Below are 14,210 nucleotides of genomic sequence, written 5' to 3'. Positions count from 1 at the left end.
CAAGCGTATAACGAAAAAAAAATTTTCCTTTTGAAGTATAAATAAAACTTAAAACGAACAGAAATTAAATACACAATCAATACAAACAAACATACAATAGATATTAATGTAAATTAAAAAATAAATCTTAAAACGACCGAAACTTAAATTGAATATGCAAATCGAGTTTGAAACGAACAAAAATCACTACAAACAAGAGTTTGGGTATCACCTCCTTCTCTCACTGTAAAAGTCTAAAACCTACTACGTCATTGGCGCTTTACTGAAAACTGCATGCGTCTTGAACAGTATTGGAAAGTATAAACAACATCAAATTGAATATTTGATGTATAATGATATTAATTATTGAAAGATCCATCAGTTTAGGAATTCATTTCACTTTAATTTTGTTTTTATTTTCAATGCTGTAAGAACTGGAAAAGAAAATATTTGTAACATAATTCGTTTTCAGTTAAGCGCGAGCGACGCAGTAGGCCTTTGGTCTTTATTTACAGTTAAGGAAGGAGGCAGTATCTAAACACTTGTTTGTAATGGAACTATATTCGTCTTGAACAACTTTAAAAAGGGCTAATAAATTAAACTGAATATTTAATGTATAATGATATTAATTGCTGAAAGCTCATCAGTTCAAAATGTTAGCATAATTTTAATCTTTATTTTCAAAATTAAGTACAAAAGGAAATATTTGTCATAAAATTGGTTTTCAGTAAGCGCCAATGACACAGTAGGTTTTAGACTTTTACAGTGAGAGAAGGAGGTGATACCCAAACTCTTGTTTGTAATAATTTTTGTTCGTTTCAAGCTTGATTTGCATATTCAATTTAAGTTTAACTCGTTTTAAGATTTTTTATTAATTTACATTAATAAAAAATAAAAAAATTATTTAGGTCCACCCTCCTTTACTCAATTAAAAGTGGCTTGTGATTCCACTGGTCATGGTTGTATTTGTCTTTTTTCAAATAATAGACTAAATTGTTAGAGTAAAATCTGTTGGTTTGTGCTTTATAATAATGCAAGTCTTATCGGGGAGGCACCATTCGTCACATTTACCCCAGGTACCCAAAAATATAGTTTTTGCCCTTGTTAAGTTTCACATGATTCACAAACTTCATACAGAACTTGTGCAGATTTCTGAAATTTGTCTAATATTTAACTGTTAAAATTTCCGGCAAAAGTGTAAACGAGCTATTACAAACGTTTTAATAATAAAATATTTTTTGTCATCGATTAGACTAAAAGTCATTACTGTTTAAGAAGGGGTGGGGTCTAAATTTCTATCGGGATGGATCATAGATTTCGGTTTGCCCCTCCTCGTCCTGAAGTTCGGAAGCCATCATTAAACAAAAGCATGAGAGAAGAAAACTTCAAGGGAAAGAGACAATTTTTAATGCTAAAATATAAAATTTTCTTTCCCGCTTAACTGCATAATGCAGGCTTTTAAGATTTATTTTGTCCTAACAGACGTGTGTGAGAGGCAAATCTGGGTTTTCACAACCCTTTGCACCAGAAAACACTTTTTTTTTTAACCAAAAATTTGTAATCACTAAAATTTTGTATTTACGAAATAATTCTCAGTAAAATGTCTATTCCAAGGTCTTGGCATGAGCTCCAAGGATGCCATGGTCTGTCTTGCAAGCAGAGGCTGGGAAAAACTCAGCTAACAAGGATTACGAAAAAGACTTTTTACATACATATGAGCCCATAAAGACCGAAATATGGCTTGTCAACCCAAGGAAACAACAAGAGGAAGAAGTTGAAAACGAGTGCGATATCCAGAAAATAAAGCATTTTGGCAGACATTGCTTGATGACAATATATAAAAAAAACAACGAAGGAAATCAGAGAGAAAGGGGTTCAAACTCGCCTTGGCAGATCGTTTTGTTGCAGCTATTGAAAGAGTAAGCTCTAAAAATACTGTAAAAGGGAATAAAGACAAGAAAAGAAAGAGGCGGAGCGGTTCATCAGATAACACTGATTAGATAGAATGAAGTTTCCGTTTATTGCCGTTTATTTCTGCCCTACAATATACTTACTTACTTTACTTTTACTTTCGGCGGGAACCATACGATGAACTGTCCTGCCCGGCACCAAAGGATCTTGGGATGACTTCCGACGACCACTTGGACTTGTCGGCTGCAGCTTCTCCGGCGATCTTCAGCCAGTATTTGTCCCATCTCCGACCGTGTCTCCTGAATCCTCCCCACGGTTCCAGGTCCTCCTTGAATTTTTGCCACAGGTTCTTCTTTTGTCCTCCTGGTTTACGTTTCCAGGAGGGGGCTGGTTCGCAGAGAAGGACGTCTCGACATATCGTGCCTTCGGGACGGCGCAATGTGTGGCCGAGGAGTTTCAGGCGACGTCTTTTAATGATAAGCGATAGCTCTTCTGATTGGCCACAGCGACTCCTTACTTCACTATTGGAAATCCTGTCCAATCTCTTAATGCGGAGGATGTAACGAAGGCAGCGGTGGTCGAACACATCCAAAGTTCTCGCATCTTCAGTCTTGATCGGCCATGTCTCGCAAGCATACAGTAGTACTGCTCGAACAGTTGCACCATAGATTCTAACTTTTGTTTTAGTTGAGATCTCCCGTCTGGTCCATAATGCTTTTTTCAGACTAGTAAACACTCCCCAGGCTTTTGCTATGCGGGCAGAGATATCCCTTTCAGCTCCACCGTCTGGTGTTATGATAGAGCCAAGATACTTGAATTCCTCAATGCTTTCTATTGGCTCACCGTCGAGGGTAACTTGGCAAGGAGCAGGTTGATTGAGAGCCAATACTTTAGTCTTTGCGCCACAGATGGCCAGTCCGATGCGCTTTGAGACCTCATAGGTATCGTCGATCATGCCTTGTAAGCTGGCGGCGGTAGTTTTCAGCTCAACAACGTCGTCTGCGAAGTCCATATCTGTCAGGGGCTGGAGGAAACCAGCTATTTGTCTGAAAACTATTCCGCTTTGGTTTCTCATTGCATTATACATGATCCAGTCTTTCGCGTAGTTGAATAATATAGGTGAAAGGGGGCATCCCTGCTTTACCCCAAACTCCACTGGAAACTTAGGGGTGTCATTGCCAGAAACACGGACGCAAGTCTCAGTGTCCTTATACGCACTTCAGAGTATCTCAATGAGCTCCTGTGGCGCACCGTCTTCAGCCATATTTCTCCATAGCTCCTCTCTGATGAGAGAGTCGAAGGCAGCTGCAAAGTCAATAAAGGCGATGAGAAGGGGGTAGATGAAACCTGCCGTACTGCTGAAGGATGAGGCGAATCGTCAATATCTGTTCTGGACAGCCTCTGCCTGGTCTGAAGCCTGCTTGTTCAGGACGGGTCAACGTGTCACGTGCGTCTTTGAATCGATTCAAAAGAATGACGCAGAAGATCTTCCTGGCATGGTCGATCAAGGAGATACCTCCATAGTTTCCGCAAATGGCCTTATCTCCTTTTTTGTATAGCGGAAAGGACTGATACTTTCCAGTCTTTTGGGAAGGTCTTTGTCGTCCACACCTGGACAAAAAGGTCGGTTAGGCGGCATAGTAGAGTTGGTGAGGACTTGAACATTTCAGAAGGGATCCCATCCTCTCCAGGAGTTTTATTGTTTCTCATGCACTTCAGTGCCTTTTGTACGTCTGCAATACTTGGCGGATCGAGGTTTATTGCGTAGGGCTCTCTAGCAGCACTCGAGAAGGCAGGTAGATCGCACGGGGGTTTGACAGGGTTAAGTAGCTCAGAAAAATGCTCTCGCCAGCGTTCCATGCGTCCTTCTTCTGTTCGGATGAAAAGCTCTGAAGCCCTACAATATATAATATGTTTGAGTTACTTCTGGAAATATCTGGATCGTGTTGTGATTCCTCAAATAAAATCTGTTAGTTTTTATTGTAATTATGTCTAGCTTAGACAAAATATCATGTTGGGAGCCAGTTCGGCCGCCATGGGGGTGACCTGTATTTATACCAATAATATAGTAGCAGAAAAAAAACGAACGACAAATGGCTTCAAGCTCTTACTTAATTAGTTCAATTCATGATTTTTAATTAATCTGTCGGAGAAAAAAAATCACCCCTAGACTCTTAATCAGGTGCTCTTTCCCCCAGAATTTCTTGAATCTGAGTTTCCAGATTTTTAGTTTGATGCTTTCTTTGCATGCAATCTGGAATCTGAAGCCAGACTTAAAATCACTTCTATAAGAAATGAACAATAAAAAAGATGATAGAAGCTCTGAAAAGTGAGAGTAGCAATTACATCAGAGAACTCTTTTTTGGACAGGATTCAGTGACCAGACAACTAAGTATCTGGAAATTCCGATAGGTAAAGTCCTAGCTTTAGAAAACAATACCAAATGGGGCGGGATAAGGTTTAATGATATAGATAAGTCTTCTTTTACGACACATTATATGGCCTAAACATATTTTAGCCTTAAAGAAGTTTCGACAAATAAAACTCAATCAATTTTAACGATGATGGTGATAGTAGAAGGCTATCTTATACTCGTGTCACCCACCCCTGCTGCCACCTACAACTTTTTTTTACATAATTTATGTCTGTTTGTTGTCAGTGAGAATGAAAAAACAGGAATTTTGTCACTTTGATGGATGTTTCTTGGACGGTTATGTGTGTTGGTCAATTTATTTGATGTTTTTCATGGATGTCAACAGTAATTTATGTCTGTTTATGGTTTTTGTCAGTGAGAATGGAAAAACAGGAACTTTCTCACTTTAATGGATGTCAACAGCAATTTATGTCTGTTTTATGGTTTTTGTCAGTGAGAATGGAAAAACAGGAACTTTCTCACTTTAAAAAACAGGAATTTTCTCACATTTATGGTTGTTTCTTGGACGGTTATGAGTGTTGGTCAATTTATTCAATGTTTTTCTCGGATGTCAACAGTAATTTATGTCTGTTTTATGGTTTTTGTCAGTGAGAATGGAAAAACAGGAATTTTCTCACATTAATGGATGTCAACAGCAATTTATGTCTGTTTTATGGTTTTTGTCAGTGAGAATGAAAACAACGACGAGTACAGCAATTTATGGATGTTTTATGGTTTTTGTCAGTGAGAATGAAAAACAGAAATGGACGGATGGATGGATGGATGGATGGATGGATGGATGGAAGGACGGATGGATGGATGGATGGATGGATGGATGGATGGATGGATGGATGGATGGATGGATGGATGGATGGATGGATGGATGGATGGATGGATGGATGGATGAATGAATGGATGGATGGATGGATGGATGGAGATGTTCTAGAAGAGAAATTTGAGGGTGAAACTCTGTGGTCGTTATAATACACAAGTTGTATTTGAACAGTGTTGTGAGGTCCTCTACCCCAACCCCAAAGGGCTCCGCTGCCCCCACCCCAACCCCGAAGGAAGCCCCCGGTCCTCAAAGGTTCTCCAGGCTCCCAAAGGGCCCCCGGTGCCCCAAAGGCTCCTGAGCCCCCATTTTAAATACTTTTTAGGGCTTTATTATATCTTTTCAGAACAAATTATTATTTTAGGGAATTATTTCGGCGAAACAGTAAGAGACATTTTAAAAGATGATTTTTGAAGAGATTTTAGCAGAGGATTTGAGGGAGAAACTCTGTGGTCGTTATAATACACAAGTTCCATTTGAACAGTGTCGCGAGGTCCTCTACCCCAACCCCAAAGGGTTCCGATCCCCCTACCCCAACCCCCAAGGAAGCCCCCCGTCCTCAAAGGTCCCCCAAGCTCCCAAAGGACCACCCGGCCCGGTAAGGGCCCCCCAGACCCTCAAAGGCCCTCCCCGGGCCCCGTCTTTCGTTGATGTGTGTTGTCTGCAACCTATGATTTGGGGTGTATGGGTTGCTATTTTTGACTTTTCTGAGTTGGATTTCTTAGTCTTTCATAGGTATGTGTTGTCTGAAACCTATGATTTGGGAAGGCTGGTTTTCTATTTTGACTTTTCTGAGCTGGATTTCTTAGCCTTTCATAGGTGTGTGTTGTCAGAAAATTATGATTTGGGATGTGTAGTTTGCTATTTGGACTTTTCAGAGCTGGGATTCTTAGTCTCTCATAGGTGTTTGTTGTCTGAAACTTTTAGTTTGGGATGAGTAGTTTGCTATTTCAGGCTTTTATGAGCTAGGGTTTCCTAGTATTTCGTAGGTGAATGTTGTCAGAAAATTATGATTTGGGATATGTAAATTACTATTTCGGGCTTTTCTGAGCTAGATTTCTTCGTACCTCATAGGTGTTTGTTGTCTGAAACCTATAGTTTGGGATGAGTAGTTTGCTATTTTTGACTTTTCTGAGCTAGGTTTCTTAGCCTTTCATAGGTGTGTGTTGTCAGAAACTTATGATTTGGGATATGTAAATTACTGTTTTTGACTTTTCTGAGCTAGATTTCTTAGCCTTTCTTAGGTGTTTGTTGTCTGAAACCTATAGTTTGGGATGAGTAGTTTGCTTTTTGGACTTTTTCAGAGCTGGATTTCTTAGCATTTCTTAGGTGTGTGTTGACTGAAACTTATGATTTGGGATATGTAAATTACTATTTCAGGCGTTTCTAAGCTAGATTTCTTAGTCTTTCTTAGATGTGCGTTGTCTGGAACCTATGATATGGGATGTTTAGTTTGATTTTCTGACTTTTAGAAGCAAGAATTCTTAGTAACTCAAAGGTGTTTCATATTTGAAATCTTTACTTTGGGATGAATAGGTTGCTATTTTAGGCTTTTCTGATCTAAGGTTTCTTAGTATTTCGTACGCATGTGTTAACTGAAACCTATGATTTGAGGTGTGTAATTTGCTATTTCAGGCTTTTCTGAGCTAAGGTTTCATAGTATTTCGTAGGTGAATGTTGTCTGAAACTTATGATTTGGGATATGTAAATTACTATTTCGGGCTTTTCTAAGCTAGATTTCTTAGTCTTTCATAGGTGTGTGCTGTCAGAAAATTATGATTTGGGATTTGTAGTTTGCTTTTTGGACTTTTCAGGGCTAGGATTCTTAGTCCCTCATAGGTGTTTGTTGTCTGAAACCTATAGTTTGGAATGAATAGTTTGCTATTTCAGGCTTTTCTGAGGTAAGGTTTCTTAGTATTTCATAGGTGTGTGTTGTCAGAAACTTATGTTTTGAGGTGTGTAATTTGCTATTTCCGACTTTTCATAACCAGATTTCATAGTCTTTCGTAGGTGTGTGGTGTCTGAAACTTATGATTTGCGATGTGTGGGTTGCTATTTTTTTACTTTTCTGAGCTGGATTTCTTAGCCTTTCATAGGTGTGTGTTGACTGAAACCTATGATTTGGGAATGAGTGGTTTGCTATTTTTGACTTTTCTGAGCTAGATTTCTTAGCATTTCATAGGTGCGTGCTTTCAGAAAATTATGATTTGGGAGGTGTAGTTTGCTTTTTAGACTTTTCAGAGCTAGGATTCTTAGTCCCTCATATGTGTTTGTTGTCTGAAACTTCTAGTTTGGGATGAGTTGCTGGTTATTGCCGGTTTTTCTGAGCTAATATTTCTTAGTATTTTGTAGGTGAATGCGTTCTGAAACTCCTGATTTGAGATATTGAAAGAACTATTTTGGGTTTTTCTGAGTTTTATTTCTTGGTCTTTCATAGGTATGTTCTGTATGAAACACATAATTTGAGATGGATGGGTTGCTATTTTTGACTTTTCTGAGCTGGATTTCTTAGCCTTTCATAGGTGTGTGTTGTCAGAAAATTATGATTTGGGATGTATAGTTTGCTAGTTGGACTCTTCAGAGCTAGGATTCTTAGTCTCTCATAGACGTTTGTTGTCTGAAACCTGAAGTTTGGGATGAATGGTTTGCTATTTGGACTTTTCAGAGCTAGGTTTCCTAGTATTTCGTAGGTGTGTGTTGTCTGAAACTTATGGTTTGGGATATGTAAATTACTATTTCGGGCTTTTCTGAGCTAGATTTCTTAGTCTTTCGTTGATGTGTGTTGTCTGAAACCTATGATTTGGGATGGGTAGATTGCTATTTTTGACTTTTCTGAGCTGGATTTCTTAGCCGTTCATAGGTGAGTGTTGTCTGAAACTTATGATTTGGGATGGTTAATTTGCTATTTCTGGCTTTTATTAGATAGGTTTCATAGCCTTTCATAGGTGTGTGTTATCAGAAAATTATGATTTGGGATGTATAATTTGCTATTTGGACTTTTCAGAGCTAGGATTCTTAGTCCATCATAGGTGTTTGTTGTCTGAAACCTGTAATTTGGGATGAGTAGTTTGCTATTTCAGGCTTTTATGAGCTAGGTTTCTTAGACTTTCTTAGGTGCGTGTTGACTGAAACTTATGATTTGGGATATTTAAATTACTATTTCAGGCTTTTCTATGCCAGATTTCTTAGTCTTTCGTTGGTGTATGTTGTCTGAAACCTATGGTTTGAGATGTGTGGTTTGCTATTTTTTTGCTTTTCTGAGCTGGATTTTTTAGCCTTTCATAGGTGTGTGTTGACTGATACCTATGATTTAGGATGAGTTGTTTGCTATTTTTGACTTTCCTGAGATAGATTTATTAGACTTTCATAGGTGTGTGTTGTCAGAAAATTATGATTTGGGATGTGTAGTTTGCTTTTTGGACTTTTCAGAGCTATGATTCTTAGTCTCTCATAGGCGTTTGTTGTCTGAAACTTCTAGTTTGGGATGAATAGTTTGCTATTTCAGGCTTTTCTGAGCTAAGGTTTCCTAGTATTTCGTAGGTGAATGTTGTCTGAAACTTATGATTTGTGATATGTATATTACTATTTCTGGGTTTTCTAAGATAGATTTCTTAGTCTTTCTTTGGTGTGTGTTTTATGAAACATAGGATTTGGGATTTATGTATTTCTATTTTCGACTTTTCTGAGCTGGATTTCTTAGCCTTTCATAGGTGTGTGTGTTGTCTGAAACCTATGATTTGGGATGGTTAATTTGCTATTTTTGACTTTTATTAGCTATGTTTCTTAGCCTTTCATAGGTGTGTGTTGTCAGAAAATTATGAATTGGGATGTATAATTTGCTATTTGGACTTTTCAGAGCTAGGATTCTTAGTCCATCATAGGTATTTGTTGTCTGAAACCTATTATTTGGGATGAATAGTTTACTATTTCAGGCTTTTATTAGCTTGGTTTCTTAGCCTTTCTTAGGTGTGTGTTGACTGAAATTTATGATTTGGGATACGTAAATTACTATTTCGCGCTTTTCTAAGCTAGATTTCATAGTCTTTCGTTGGTGCCTGTTGTCTGAAAATAATGATTTGGGATGTGTGGGTTGCTATTTTTTTAATTTTATGAGCTGGTTTTCTTAGACTTTAATAGTTGTGTGTTGACTAAAACCTATGATTTGGGATGAGTGGTTTGCTATTTTTGACTTTTCTGAGCTAACTTTCTTAGCCTTTCATAGGTGTGTGTTGTCAGAAAATTATGATTTGGGATGTGTAGTTTACTATTTGGACTTTTCAGAGCTAGGATTCTTAGTCTCTCATAGGCGTTTGTTGTCTGAAACTTCTAGTTTGGGATGAATAGTTTGCTATTTCAGGCTTTTCTGAGCTAAGGTTTCCTAGTATTTCGCATGTGAATGTTGTCTGAAACTTATGATTTGGGATATGTAAATTACTATTTCGGGCTTTTCTAAGCTAGATTTCTTAGTCTTTCGTTGGTGTGTGTTGTCTGAAACCTATGATTTGGGATGGGTGGATTGCTATTTTTGACTTGTCTGAGCTGGATTTCTTAGCCTTTCATAGGTGTGTGTGTTGTCTGAAACCTATGATTTGGGATGGTTAATTTGCTATTTTTGACTTTTCTGAGCTATGTTTCTTAGCCATTCATAGGTGTGTGCTGTCAGAAAATTATGATTTGGGATTTGTAGTTTGCTTTTTGGACTTTTCAGAGCTAGGATTCTTAGTCCCTCATAGGTGTTTGTTGTCTGAACCCTACAGTTTGGGATGAGTAGTTGGCTATTTCAGGCTTTTCTGAGCTAAGGTTTCTTAGTATTTCGTAGGTGTGTGTTGTCTGAAACTTATGATTTGAGGTGTGTAATTTGCTATTTCCGACTTTCCATAGCCAGATTTCTTAGTCTTTCGTAGGTGTGTGTTGTCTGAAACCTATGATTTGGGTTGTGTGGGTTGCTATTTTTTTACTTTTCTGAGCTGGATTTCTTAGCCTTTCGTAGGGGTGTGTTGACTGAAACCTATGATTTGGGATGAGTGGTTTTCTATTTTTGACTTTTATGAGCTAGATTTCTTAGTCTTTCATATGTGTGTGCTGTCAGAAAATTATGATTTGGGAGATGTAGTTGGCTTTTTGAACTTTTCGGAACTAAGATTCGCAGCCCCTCACATGTGATTGTAGTCAGAAACGTCATGTTTGGGATTACCTGCCGGTTATTGCAGACTTTTCCGACCTAAGGTTTATTAGTATTTTGTAGATGAATACGGTCTGAAACTCGTTACTGGGAATATTTAAAGTACTCTTTCAGGCTTTTCTAAGCTAGATTTCTTGTCTTTCGTTTGTTTGTGTTGTCTGAAACCTATGATTTGGGATGTGTGGGTTGCTATTTTTTGACTTTTCTGAGCTGGATTTCTTAGCCTTTCATAGGTGTGTGATGTCTGAAACCTATGATTTCGGATGAGTGGTTTGCTATTTTTGATTTTTCTGAGCTAGATTTCTTAGCCTTTCATAGGTGTGTGCTGTCAGAAAATTATAATTTGGGATTTGTAGTTTGCTTTTTGGACTTTTCAGAGCTAGGATTCTTAGTCCCTCATAGGTGTTTGTTGTCTGAACCCTACAGTTTGGGATGAGTAGTTGGCTATTTCAGGCGTTTCTGAGCTAAGATTTCTTAGTATTTCGTAGGTGTGTGTTGTCTGAAACTTATGATTTGTGGTGTGTAATTTGCTTTTTCCGACATGATCAATTCTATTTCTCCAAAATAATATAAAAAGTTTCCACTTCAGTTCAGATTTTTCTCAAAGAGATGAAAAAATTTAAAATACTGTTCCAAATTTTTCAAAGAAGATAGAAAAGTTCAAGTTCTCTTCTGAATTTTACCAAACACAATTCAATTCTAATTTCTCCAGAGAAAATAAAAAGCTTCCACTTCAGTTTTAAGTTCACCAAGACATAAGAAATTTAAAGTTTAGTTCAAATTTTTCCGTAGAAGATAGGAAAAGTTATACTATGATTTGTGATTATTTTCCATGAAGATAAAAAGTTTCACTTTAATTCTAAATTTTCTTAAATTCAGTTCCGACTTTTCTCAAAGAGATGAAAAAATTTAAAGTACTATTCCAAATTTTTCATAGAAGATAGAAAAGTTCAAGTTCTCTTTTGAATTTAACCAAAGAACACAATTCAATTCTAATTTCTCTAGAGAAAATAAGAATCTTCCACTTCAGTTTGAAGTTCACCAAGACATAAAAAATATAAAATTCACTTCTAAATTTTTCCATAGAAGATAGGAAAAGTTATACTATGATTGTGATTATTTTCCATGAAGATAAAAAGTTTCACTTTAATTATAAATTTTCTTAAATTCAATTCTGACCTTTCTCAAAGAGATGCAAAAATTTAAAGTTCTGTTCCAAATATTTTCCCGGAAGAAGAAAAGTTCAACTTCGATTCTGAATTTTCGCAATGAAAATTAAATAAGTTATTGATGAAATATATTTTCCCAAAATAATATAAAAATTTCCACTTCGGTTCAGATTTTTTTCTCAAAGAGATGAAGAAATTTAAAGTTCTGTTCCAAATTTTTCATAGAAGATAGGAAAAGTTATACTTTGATCGTGAATATTCAAATTCTATTCTGAATTTTACCAAAGAATACAATTCAATTATTATTTCCCCAATAAAAAATTTAAAGTTCAGTTCTAAATTTTTTCGTAGAAGATAGGAAAAGTTATATTATGATTGTGATTATTTTCCATGAAGATAAAAAGTTTCACTTTAATTATAAATTTTCTTAAATTCAGTTCCGACTTTTCTCAAAGAGAGAAAAAATTTAAAGTTCTGTTCCAAATTTTTCATAGAAGATATGAAAAGTTATACTTTGATTGTGAATATTCTTCATGAAGATATGGAGCTCCACTTTAATTCTTGCTCTACTTTAATTCTGAGTTTTCTCGAAGAACTACAAAATGTAAAAGTTCTCTTCTGAATTTTCTTAGAGAAGAGAAAAAAAAGTTAGCTCAATTCTGAAATTTACCATCGAAAATGAATAAGCTTTCATTTCAGTTCCTAATTTCTCAAAGACATAAAAACTTTAAAGTTCAATTCTAAATTTTTCCATAGAAGATAGGAATGGCTATACTATGATTGTGATTATTTACCATGAAGATAAAAAGTTTCACTTTATTTCTAATTTTTCTTAAATTCAGTTCATTCATATAACCACCAAAAACAATAGGCTAGGTTAGGTTAGGTATAAATAAATATTAATAAATAATTATAAACAGTTGTCCATTTTTTAGTTAGGTTAGGTTAGGTTAAATTATCATGAACGCGCATGATAAGCTAAACTTACATAATTTAAAAATGAGAAAAAGGTTCAATTAGGTTAGGTTAGGCTAGAATAAGTTAGGGTAGAGTAAGTTCGGTTAGGTTAAGTTAGGTTAGGTTTAGTTAGGTTAGGTTAGGTTAAGTTAGATTAAGTTAGGTTTGGTTAAGTTAGGTTAGGTCAGATTAAGTTAGGTTAGGTTAAGTTAGGTCTGGTTAGCCTACGTACGCGCGCGTACGTAGGCTAACCAGACCTAACCTAACTTAACCTAACCTAACTTAATCTAACTTAACCTAACCTAACTTAACCTAACCTAACTTAATCTAGCCTAACCTAACCTAACCTAACCTAACTAAACCTAACCTAACTTAATCTAACCTAACTCAGAAAAGTTAACCTAACACATCCCAAATCATAATTTTCTGACAACACACACCTATGAAAGTCTAAGAAACATAGCTCAGAAAAGTCAAAAATAGCAAATTAACCATCCCAAATCATAGGTTTCAGACAACAACAACACACACCTATGAAAGGCTAAGAAATCTAGTTCAGAAAAGTCAAAAATAGCAGTCCACCCATCCCAAATCTGAGGTTTCAGAAAAGACACACTTATGACAGACTAGGATATCTAGCTCAGAAAATCCGGAAATAGTAATTAACATATCCCAAATCATAAGTTTCAGTCAACACACACCTACGAAATACTAGGAAACCTAGCTCTGAAAAGTCCAAATAGCAAACTATTCATCCCAAACTATAGGTTTCAGACAACAAACGTCTATGAGAGACTAAGAATCCTAGCTCTGAAGAGTCCAACTAGCAAAGTATACATCCCAAATCATAATCTTCTGACAACACACACCTATGAAAGGCTAAGAAATCCAGCTCAGAAAAGTCAAAAATAGCAAACCACCCATCCCAAATCATAGGTTTCAGACTACACTTACTTATGAAAGACTAAGAAATCCAACTCAGAAAAGCCCGAAATTGTAATTTACATATCCCAAATCATAAATTTCAGACAACATTCACCTAGGAAATACTAAGAAACCTTAGCACAGAAAAGCCTGAAATAGCCAACTACTCATCCCAAACTAGAAGTTTCAGACAACAAACACCTATGAGGGACTAAGAGTCCTTGCTCTGAAAAGTCCAAAAAGCAAACTATACCTCCCAAATCATAATTTTCTGAAAGGACACACCTATGAAATGCTAAGAAATCTAGCTCAGAAAAGTAAAAAAATAGCAACCCACACATCCCAAATCATAGGTTTCAGACACCACACACCTACGAAAGACTAAGAAATCTGGTTATGAAAAGTCGGAAATAGCAAATTACACACCTCAAATCATAAGTTTCAGACAACACACACCTATGAAATACTCAGAAACCTTAGCTCAGAAAAGCCTGAAATAGCAAACTATTCATCCCCAACTATAGGTTTCAGACAGCAAACACCTATGAGAGACTAAGAATCCTAGCTCTAAAAAGTCCAAAAAGCAAACTAAAAATCCCAAATCATAATTTTCTGACAGTACAAACCTATAAAAGGCTAACAATCATAGCTCAGAAAAGTCAAAAAAGCAAACCACACATTCCAAATCATAGGTTTCTGACAACACACACCTATCAAGGGCTAAGAAATCTAACTCAGAAAAGTCAAAAATAGGAAACAACACATCCCAAATCATAAGTTTCAGACAACACTCACCAACGAAAGACTAATAAATCTATCTCAGAAAAGCCTGAAATAGTAATT

Source organism: Artemia sp. Qi Xiang Cuo, chromosome 21 (assembly GCF_049724085.1).
Source record: "Artemia sp. Qi Xiang Cuo chromosome 21, ASM4972408v1, whole genome shotgun sequence".
Classification (NCBI taxonomy): Eukaryota; Metazoa; Arthropoda; class Branchiopoda; order Anostraca; family Artemiidae; genus Artemia; species Artemia sp. Qi Xiang Cuo.
The sequence above is the reverse complement of the archived record's forward strand: the minus strand, read 5'-3'. Positions refer to the sequence as shown.